This window comes from Mus caroli, chromosome 12 (genome assembly GCF_900094665.2).
Source record: "Mus caroli chromosome 12, CAROLI_EIJ_v1.1, whole genome shotgun sequence".
Lineage (NCBI taxonomy): Eukaryota > Metazoa > Chordata > Mammalia > Rodentia > Muridae > Mus > Mus caroli.
The window spans coordinates 97,551,546-97,562,715 of NC_034581.1; the positions used below are offsets into that span (position 1 = coordinate 97,551,546).

General features: G+C 45.5%; 1 protein-coding gene across 5 annotated transcripts in view; it reads right to left on the minus strand.

The window, feature by feature from the left end:
• Positions 1 to 5,043, minus strand: part of Btbd7 (BTB domain containing 7) — an 84,968-nt gene extending 79,925 nt beyond the window's left edge. For 4 of the 5 annotated variants that reach the window (XR_002379347.2, XM_029484385.1, XM_021179225.2 and 1 more), the window contains exon 1: positions 4,819 to 5,043. The gene's annotated coding sequence lies outside the window, so the exon portion shown is untranslated. Of the gene's footprint in view, positions 1 to 4,253; positions 4,271 to 4,818 lie in introns of those variants that run through there. The other variant, XM_029484386.1, reaches the window with a different exon arrangement.
• Positions 5,044 to 11,170: the final 6,127 nt, after the last annotated feature.

The following is an 11,170-nucleotide window of genomic DNA, read 5'->3' on the forward strand; positions in this document are numbered from 1 at the left end:
ACCAGGCTGGCCTCGAACTCAGAAATCCGCCTGCCTCTGCCTCCCAAGTGCTGGGATTAAAGGCGTGTGCCACCACACCCGGCTTGGACTTCATCATAATTAAAAACTTTTTGATAGACTAGAGGTGTAGCTTTAGTAGCGGCTGAAGTTGGGATTTTGTCCCAGCATGACAGAAAAGAAAATTTTTTTAAGTTCTTGCTGGGTGTGATGGTACATGCCTGCAATCCCACAGCTTGCGTTATAGAAATAAGGCCCCTAGTTCAAAGGCCAACCTGACCACATAGTAAGACCTGGTCTCAAAAAACCAGCAAATAAGCAATTTTTCCATATCAAAGGAAGAAAAGGAAGCATAGCTAGGCAGAACACATTTGTATTGTGTTGTAGGCGTTAGGCCGGGCCTGATTTGAATTCAGTCTCTCCCATGTCCCCAACTACAAGGTGAAAGGAGAGACAATTCCTCTCAAGCTGTTCTCTGACCTCCACAAGGATGTCGCACAGTGTGCGTGCACACACAAAATGTAATTTTACATTTTCATAGGAGATCAACATTCAGAAAAACCAAAGAACTCCTACAACTCAACAACCAAAAACCAAACAGAACGTTTAATTTAAGAAACAGGCAAAGGAGTTGGGCATGATGTAGTCTAACTCCAGAACTAGGAAAGTTAAGCATTTTGATGCTAGCCTGTGCCTCAAAACCCCTCTCAAAAAAACCCAAAGGAACAACAGATGAGGCAACAAAATGCCAATAAATACAGGAAAAGATATTCATCACCAACCACTAAGTAAATGTATGTTAAAACACAATGAGAACCACATATACTCTTTAGAATGGCTTATAAAAGGACGAGAACTCTTCACACCCCAGAACACAAGCTTTGTGCATTACTGGTGGGAATATAAACTTCCTTTGGCTTGAAAAATATCCAAACTAAACTAAAGGCATGTCTTGAACAGGTCATTTTTACCATGTTCACAGCAGCATTTTACATAGTAGTCAAAAGAGATAGAGGCAACTCAGGTGTCAGATGAAGATGCAACATGTAGTATATACTTAGAATGAATTTTTCAGCTTTAAAAAAGGAAGGAAATTTTGAGACTGTACAACATGAATGGACCATTAATCCAGTCACAAAAGAAAAATACTACGTTTTAGATTCTATGATTGTACTTCTACCTAGTCAAGGTCATAGATACAGTAGAATAACAGATTTCAGTTGCTGAAGTTAACCATGGTACTGTTTAAAGTGTACAAATTTTTTTCAGTTTAGATTAAAGAATTCAATTCTTCACATGAGGGTGTGTCACTTTGAGAAAACAAACTTAGCATGCACGGAACCTTCAGTTCAAATCTCAGCACAGGGGAATAATGAATTCTGACTATGCGGCCAGCAACAGCATCTATCACGTAAATTATCTGCTGCACAAGCTGGTGAACCTGATCCCTGAGAACCCACACAGTAGAAGGAGAGAATCAACTACTATAACAGTCCTCTGACTTCACCTGTGATCTTCGGCTGCATGCATGTATATTCAGTAACAAAAAATAAAATCTATGAAAAGTAACTTTTTTTTAGGGCTGCAGAGATGGCTCAGTGGTTAAGAGCCATTTTAACCAAGAGCCTCTTCCAAAGGATCTGAGTTCGATTCCCAGCATCCATATCAGGTGCTCCTAACTGCCTGTGACTCTAAGTTCCAGAGGATCTAGCCTCCACAAGCATCTGTACTCATATGAACACACAGAGATAATTAGACACACACCTTTAATCCCAGCACTTGGAAGGCAGAGGCAGGTGGGTTTCTGAGTTCGAGGCCAGCCTGGTCTACAAAGTGAGTTCCAGGACTGCCAGGGCTACACAGAGAAACCCTGTCTCGAACACCCCCCCTCCAAAATTATGGGGGTGGGAGAGATGGCTAAGAGGTTAAAGGCACTGACTTCTCCAGAGGTTTAATTCCCAGCAGCCACATGGCAACTCACAACATTCTATAACTCGAAGACCTGACACCCTCACACAGACATACATGTAGGCAAAACACCAATGCACAACAAGTAAAATAAATAAATGACACACATACACACAATTTAAAAACTAATTCAGCAGATAGCAATGGAAATGATTGTACACCAGTGTAAACAGGTACAGAACTGTACAATTTTCAACAGTTAGGATAGCAAATTGAATTACTTATATTTTACCTCAGTAAGTGTTCAGACAGACACACATGTACCTGCTAGGTAATCCTTCTTACTGACTTTCCCTTACCTAGCTCAGAGGTAGAACACCCCTGGATTTGATTTCCAGCACTACAAAGAAATATTTTGAGAGAACTTTGCTGTGTGTGTGGCTGCACAAATCTGTAATCCTAGCATCTGGGAAGCAGAGAAATGACCCTCGTGTAGAATACCATCTCCGAGTCAGGTAGTAAAATGACTAGCTACTGTCTTCTTAGCTCATTTGATTCTTGCTTTATTTTAACTCAACCTGTGGATGACAGCTTATAATAAGCACCTTTAAAGGTTTGTTATAACTTGCACAAAAGACAAATCCAAATTTCAATTTAGCATTCAAATCCTTCTACAGAGTCAGCCTTCTGGCTACCTAGTGTACCTCATGTAAAATATCCTCCTGAGAGGAGAAACTCTTGCTCCCTTTGTCTCCCTCTATCCCCTTTCCCTAGCACTAAACTCCAGTTTATACACTTGCTTTTTTTTCAACCCCACCCCCTCACCCTGGTCACAAAGTAACTGCTCCAATCTCTCTGTAAATATAAACACTCATTGGCCAGTTGACATTCCAAGTGTCCCAGGAAGTTATTTAAACTCCCAAGGCCCGGTTATAACTCCTTCTACCCTGACCTCCCACAGCATTCTCTATATTAGTAGAACTCACTAGATTGGCTTCTAGACTCATGTGAGTGCATCTTTTTCCAATAAGAACCTTGAGGCAAAGCCTACTATATATTACATTTCTTGACTCCTACCCCCTATGTCTGGAATAATGAAAACACAGAGCAGACCTTCAATAACTGTACATAACCTGAGTCCTGTGAGTAAAATACGAAAACATAATCACTTGATTCTATCATATTTCTGAAAGTTGACCTGTGACACATTATAAACAAAATTCTGAAGCCCAAATAAAGGAGAGAAGGGGACTAGGCAGCATAACCTGGAAAAGCACTGTTTTAAATCCTAAGGTTGGAGCCAGATACAAAGAACTTGAGACGCTAATGCTAATCATGTTGGGACAGAGAACACTAATAGGAGTTAGGTTTTACAGAACTACAGAAGGAACGAACCCATGCAAGAGTGAGCCAGGCTATAGTTTGATGAAAATCTAGTTATGGACCTAAGACAACTTCAAGTGAAATGTTACTAAATTTTATTAAATATGGTTTTGGGTGGGCTGGCCTCTTTAGCAGCTATTTTTGAGGTAGCTGCGAGGGTCAGAGAGAGATACTCGTTTCTGTGTTCAACTTTACTGTGCAAAGGCCTAGGGATTGAGCTGAGCAGCAGTGGTGAAAGCTACCCACAAACAGTAGTGCTGGAGTGGAGTGAAAAGAGCTCTTCCTCACCTGCAGAAGCCGAGATCCTAGTTTAGGTCTCACCCCTCCCCAGCTACAAGACCCACGGAATGGCACCTTTCCGCGTCCATTTCCCCCACTTTAGAACACGCCCAATCTCTAAAGGTTTTCCTGACTCCAAAATTCCAAGACCAGTCGAATCACAGCTGCTATGAAGAATGTACGGTTCATAGAACTTCAAGTCTTTCTTCCAGACTTACAAAGAAGACAATGTGAGTAATAGGTGAGCCATAGACGCTACGCAGAGACAAAAGATAACGTCTGCTGGAAAAGCTAATTTATCTGCAAAAAAAAAAAAAAACCCGCTTCTTCCTTGCTCCGTCACAGTAAGAAGCTTGAGCCGAGGGACCAGTGCCCTGGGCCAGAGAACCGAGACTGCTCTGCAAATTAGGCCTACTCCAGAGTACTTATTATGTGTGCTGGTATGGGAGAGGCGCTGTGGTGGTTCAAAGCGGATACAACACTCCTCGGAGTTTCTCCGAAGACGGCGAGAAAGTTCTCACCCTGGAGTGTGAGCGAGAGCGAGAGTGTGAGTGCGTGGAAGGGAGAAAACAGCAGAGCAGGAGAGAAGGTAGGCACGCCTTTCGCCAAGTCCTCCGGGGAGCTAAGCTAGCTTAGCCTCCGCGGCTCCAGCCGAAGCTCCGCTCGGTATTGTCTCCCCCACCTACCTGTCAAAGCTCAACGCCAGTCTCGGTCCTCCCAGAGCACTCACCCCGGGACGCTTTCACTTCGCCCGCGGGGAGTGGTCCTCCCCAGGCCTGCTCCTCCCCCCAAGCTCCGGCCCTCCCCAGCGGCCTCACGCCCACCCCGCAAGCCCGTAAACAGGAGTCCGCGCCGGGTGTGGGTTCCCGAGCGCCGGGTGCGGCGGGTCCCGCCCCTCGCAGCCCGACGCTAGGAGCTCGTCCCGGCGGCCACCCGGGCGGGGGTGGGGGAGCCGCGCGCCCTCCGGCCCTGAGCGCCGCGCCTGGGTCACGGCCCGCTCGGCGGCGCGCTGTCCGGCCCGCCCCTCGGGGCGCGGGGACCGGGAGGGCGGCCCCCGTCCCGCGCCGCCGCCGCCGGCGCGCTGGGCCCTAGACAGCCGGGCTGGCTAGAGCCTCGGCAACCCCGCGGCGTCCGGGCCGAGGCCGAGGCGCCACCACGCCCAACCACCGCCCCTGCCGGCAGCCGGACGTCCCGGGCCGCGCGGGGCCGGCGAGACGGCTCCTCAAGCCTGGGACACCGAGGGACACTCACCTCGGAGGCTCCTCCCGCCGCGACTGCTGCTGGGACCGCTGCCGTCGCCTCCGCCGCCGCCGCCCCCAGCGCCGCCGTCCGCACTGGCGCCAGCCCCCGCGGCCATTCTCCTCCAGCCGCCGCCGCCGCCCTCCCCTCTCCTGTCAGTGGCTTAGGCTCCGGGACCACTCCAGGTTCCCCCCGTCGCCATTTTGACTCCGACAGGGAGCAGGAGGGGCTCGCCTCGCGCGGCCCTGGCGCGCCTGCGCCGCTCTGCGGAGCCGGACGGCCCCGCCCGCCCCCGCTGTCGGCTCGCCCACGTCACGTGACCCGACGTCGGCGCGCCGGCTTGGGGAGGAGGGGCAGGCTAGGGAGGCGCGTTCCCAGGGGCTCAGGCCAAGAGGCGAGTGCGCGCGCATTCTTCTGGCTCTGCCTGCCCGAGGGAGGTGCGAAGGGGCGCGGGGTACTTGTTGCAGCATCCTGCACAGCTCCGGGAATTGTAGCGTGTTATTCTTTGTATCTAAATGGAGTAATCATCGCTATGCAGGGGAAGGCCAGTTCCACTGTTTCGTTTCCTCTGGGCAGCCGCCACCCACCGGGTGTTGGCATAAAATGCTTGCCTCAAAAAGAACTGCGATCCGGAGGAAAATTCCTTCCTGGCCGACTTTGCGTTTCGGTGGCTTCTTTTTTGTTAAGAATTTCTAAAACTATTTTGTCTTCTTGGTACTTTTATAGGTAGTACTTTGCTAGTTACCTAGTATTTGAGGAAAAAAGATACTGAAAAGTTTCAGTAACAAAGAACTAGGCTGATGGAATTCACAGTGCCCCCCATGGGAGAGCCAGATCTCTTCCATAAACAGCCCTTGTTTGTGATTTTGCCATAATTACAGCGAGGCAGTAACAAAACCGGCTTACATTTATGGAGTGCCCTACAGTTTTCAAAACACAGTTAAATACATGGTTTCTGTCTGGATGCCAAAACCGCCCTTTGAGGTAGCTGGGACCGGCGTTATTTATCACTGTTTTACAGCTAGGGAAGCGGGCAAGGCAAGCCAAGAATCCAGGCTGTGTCTGTCCTTCAGGAATTTGTGTTTTCCGTCTTTCCCCAGTCTTTCCTGTTACGTTTCTTTTTTTGATGGTGTTAGATTAATTTTTTATGTGTATGAATGTTTTGCCTGAATGTATGTGCGCCACATGCGTGCCCACAGATCCCCTGAACTAGAGTCACAGATGGTGGTATAGTCACCATGTGGGTGCTGGGAATCGAGCCCAGGCCCTCTGCAAAAGCAACAAGTGCTTTAAATCACTGTTCCATGTTTTGGGCCTCTTTATGGTCATTTTTTAAAGGACCTCTGAATAAAAAGCTCCTGTCCTTAGTTCCTCAATAAATTAACTCAATTTAACCTAGTCAATTAAAGATTTAACCAGCCCTTAGCACTTATTTACTTTCTCAGTGGGAGGGGGAAAGTATTTGTATTGAGACCCATATGTAGCCTAGGCTAAAATTTGACTTGCTGAAGTTGACCTTGAACTCCTGCTCCTAGTTCCACCTAGAGCACTGAGATTACAAGGGTGTGTATCATCAGGCCCACCAATCCACTTTGCTTGATGACCTACTTCGTTCAGTTGACTGTGTGCAACATTGCTGATATATGGGTCATGATAGTCAAGTTAGAGTTCATGGAACTTGGTCCAATAAATGTACCCTTTTCCACTTCTCTGGGAGATGGATTTGAAACTTGCTTTTGAGGTTCTATGCCCTTGGCTCTCTATGAATAAACACTGTGTTTTGCAAGTCTTTTTTTTTTTTTTTTCTTCTTCTTCTTCTTCTTCTTCTTCTTCTTCTTCTTCTTCTTCTTCTTCTTCTTTTTTCCTGGTTGGTATATTGTGTACAGGTTTAGATAAGTTTCAAAGGATAGAAGCAATGAAATTTTGTCATGGGTTTGGCTTCTGTGGGTTGGGGTTTTTTTTTGTTTGTTTTGTTTTGTTTTTTCTTTCTTTCTGTTTTGTGGTAAAAAGGGTTCCAGCCCCTTCTTTTTCTTTTTTTTTTCTTTTCCTTCTCTTTCTTTCTTTCTTTTTTGTTTAATTCAATATGTGGTGGTGGGGTGTGTGTGTGTGTGGTCGTGCAGGACAGAGGACAAACTCAGGAGTCAGTCTTACCCTTTCCCAGTGAGGTAAGGTCTCTTTTTATTTCTGTCCAGCTGGCCTGTGAGCTCTCTGTCTCCCATCTCTCTGAAGTAGCACCGAGATTACAGATGAAGAGACTGTGTGCAGCTTTCCACTGGTTCTGGAGATCTCATTCAATTGCATGGCAAGCACTATACCCCTATCTTCCTAGTCTCTGTAAAAGAATATTTGAGCTTTCTTGTTTTAGTGATTTGGTATTCAGTTAAAGGGCATAAATTGTTTCTGTCAACTTCTAATAGAAGAACTGTTATTTCTTTGAATATTTTCCTGACCTTTTAAAAACATTTTTAAGTATATTGTATTTTCCCTATTGAATTATTAACTGCTTTCTTTCAAAAAGGAGCTCCTCTTGGATTTATTAGTTTACCGTTTCCTGGTGCAGCATGCAGGCTGCCCCTATTCTAATTCCTGAAGGTCTGTCAATTATATCAGAAACTGTAACTATTGTTCAAAAAAGGATTCTGTTTGCTCCAGTTCTCCTTCCTGCTTCCAGAGCCACCTAAAGGTGGCTGCCATCTCCTATGAGACGTTAGAGATCTCTGAGAAAGCCTGAGAGCACCCAAAGGAGGACCCAGAAATTCACCCTGCTCAATGATATGTCAGAGTTAAGGAGAACTAACAGAAATGACAGTAATGTCGGGGGTAATGACAACAGGATGTGTGCAGATCCAAGGGCCAGACTCTGATGCTCAACATTTGGTTATGAAACAAGAGAACTGGGTACATGCTGCCCACTGGTTTCTGGAAGCTCCTGACTCACAGCATCAAGAAGCTGGACGAAAGCCGGGCGTGGTGGCACATGCCTTTAATCCCAGCACTTGGGAGGCAGAGGCAGGCAGATTTCTGAGTTCGAGGCCAGTCTGGTCTACAGAGTGAGTTCCAGGACAGCTAGGGCATCTCACTGTGCTGGGATTACTCCCAGTGTTTCCTTCAACAACTCAAAACCATAGGAAAAGCAGCACAGCTGGCCATCGGAGTCACCAAACCTGATGCCATGCTGTGCAACAACAGCAGCAATAACAAAAATGGATCAAAAGGGTTTCATGTGCACTGAGAAACCCCCTAAAGCCGTCACAAAGGGGAGAGGGATTCCCCTAGAGCTGATGAGTGTCAGCAACTGGCAGCACAGATGTGAGCAATAGACAAATGGTGAGTGGAAAAACGTTTTAAGGGCAACTGCTCCATCTGGTTGGAGCTGATGGGTCATTTTTCATGCCGACCTCCTAGGTCCCCCTCTATAGCTCTAGTCTATAACTGCATGGTCTCTACAGTCAGGACCCCCCACCACTATTTCCCACAACTTCAGCTTTGTCTATATCCATTGAACAACACTCATTAGGGGATCAAGAGATGGTTCCACAGTTAGGAGCACTGGCTGCTTTTTCAGAGGACCCAGGCTTGATTCACAGTGTTCACGTTGCAACCCACAACCAGCTGTAACTCCAGTTCCAGAGTATCCGACACCCTCTTCCAGCCCCTGGCAGCACTAGGCACGCATGCAGTGCACAAAGATATTCAGACAACACCTATACACATACAACTTTTAAAATCTTTTAAAATGAGCCGTCACTAACTTGCTTTTACTGAACCATAAACATAGGAAAAGGACTTCAGAGTTTCTAACAGCAATCTTTGTTTACATGGGTTCTGACCTGGTGTTTAGCACAATTCAGCAGAAATTTGTGGGTACTTGCCTCCTGATGGCTAGGAAGCAGAAACGGAGAGAGACTGGGGACCAGGGGTAACCTTCAAAGGTAAGCTCCCAGTGACCTTCTTCCTCCAGCTATGGCCGACTTCCTAAACTTTCCACCAGTTCCCAGAATAGCATCCCCGTTAGAGACCAACGGTTGAAAACATGAGCCTATGGAGTATACAGTTCATACTTCAGTGAAAACATAGAATCCGAGATAGATAAGCACGTGACACAATCCTGTCAATCAGAACCTTTTTCTGAAAAAATTTCCCAAAGGAAGTTATTTCCCCTTGCTAGATTTCTCTGTAATCATGACCTTAAAAGACTATGTTAATTGTTTTCTAACTAATTGTTAATTGTTAGTTGTTTCTACTAAGACGAGCATGCACGGGCATTAGGAAAGAAGAACAGAGAAAGAGACAGAAATTGAGAGGAAAGCCTCAACATTTGAGTATGTGTCCTCAAATGCCTCTGAATCTAAACCAACCCCCATTTTAGTGTTTTTTAGGAGCCATTAAGAGGTTCTAACTCCTCATTTTATCTTCAACTAACTGGAAGTGGATAAAAGCAGGGGGCTTGGCTGGGCAGTGGTGGTGTTTGCTCACAAACATCTGTAATTCCAGGTCCAGGGGATTGGATGGTGTCCTGTTCTGACCTTCATGAGCACCAAGCATACATGTCATGTACATGCATACATACATGCAGCCAAAACTCCCATACACATAAAAATAAGTGACTAAATCTTTAAAATTGTTTAAATGTCCAGGACAGGAATTAATGTTATAATGCTTAATAAATTAATGTTTGTTAATTATTGCATTCATAAGTAATAAGATTAATAAAGTTTCTAGAAACTAATATTAGAGGATAGCTTAATTGAGTTGGGGAAGAAAAGATTTTTTTTTTTTGAGATAGGGTCACATGTACCCAAGGCTGGTCTCAATCTCTGTATAGCCAAGATGATCTTGAACTCTTGATTATCCTGCTCATATCTCCCAATTGCTGGGATTATAGGCCTGTGTTTTAATTCAAGGGATAAAACCAAACCAAACCAACAAAAAAGTAAACATAAGGCTCATGGAACTTCAGAACATAGTAGCATTTGTGTCCATAATCCCAAATTTAGCTGTGGAGGCAGGAGGATCAGGAATTCAGGAGTTCAAATCTAACCTCCAGTCTATAGTAAGTTGATGGCTAGTCTGAGCAAAATGAGACCTTTTCTCAAAAACTAACAAGCAAGCAAGCAAACAAACAAACAATTCACCTGTAATCTAGGTCCTCAGAAGGCTGAGGCAGCAGGAGTATGAAGCCTGCCTGAGCTACATAGTGAACTCTTGTTTATAAATAGTGATGTCTATCTAGTTCCTCAAAATATATAAAAGAGTATGAAAAGACAAGACACACAATAGAAAAAGGTGTTTGCAATTTATAGCCGAAAAAGCTGAGACTATAGCTCAGTGAAGTAGTTCTCTAGCGTGGGTGAAGACCCTGGAGTCAGCCTCCAGCACACATGAGGTCCTGAAATGGACTGTGAGGACAAACAAAGAGTTCCAAATAAAGAGAAACAAAGAGGGGGCGCAAACACGCTAATGTAAAGGAAGTACCCATGCTAGTACTCATGGCTCCGACTGATTTAAGAAAACAAGACAAGATAGGCAAGTTGGGCAGGCAAGATGACTTAGTGGGTAAAGGTGATTGCCACCAAACCTGAAAACCCGACTTCAATCCCAAGAACCCACATGGTAGTAGGAGAGAGCTGGACTCCCCATAAGTTGTCCTCCAACTCTCATACATATACTAAGACACGTGGAGTAACACACACACACACACACGAATAAAAGTAAATAAACATTAAAAAATAGCTCTAGCTGTGAGCTGAGTTCAAGGTCAACCTGTGCTACAATGAGACCTCTCAAACAAACAAGCAAATGATCAACAAACCCCAACAATATTTAGTGTGAGATTTGATTAGGATCTGAACTTTACTTTTTTTTTTTTTTTCTGTACTGCTGGTGGGAATGAAAAGAGGAGAAATACTTAGGAAAGCAGGTTAGCCTTGCCTAGGAAGGATGGAACTCTTTTGTGCTACCACACAACTAAGATAGACCAGGACACCCAACCCTCCCCTAAAGGTACTTAGCTGGTACTTAATTATCATTAGGCAAAGTTTATTTGAAAACTATGCTAATTTTGTATTAGGTCTCTGTCAAAGTTATTCTTTAATGTGCTTGTTCCTTTAAATGATTAAAGATGTTATAGCCTAGCAGATTAGCCATTTAATTGGCAGCTGTCAAGCCCTTCAGGCAGCAGCAGCAGCCCAGGAACCTGACCAAGTAGCCCCAAATCAGAGAGGACTGGGAACCAAGTGTAACTCCTGCTGTTGGGGGCCATGGTCCCTGAGTCTAGGACAACAGTGAACAAGATTGCAGCTGCCCCCAAAGGTGTGCTGGGGCAGTAGCAGCTGCAACAGTGTGGCAGCTCTCAGACACCTGC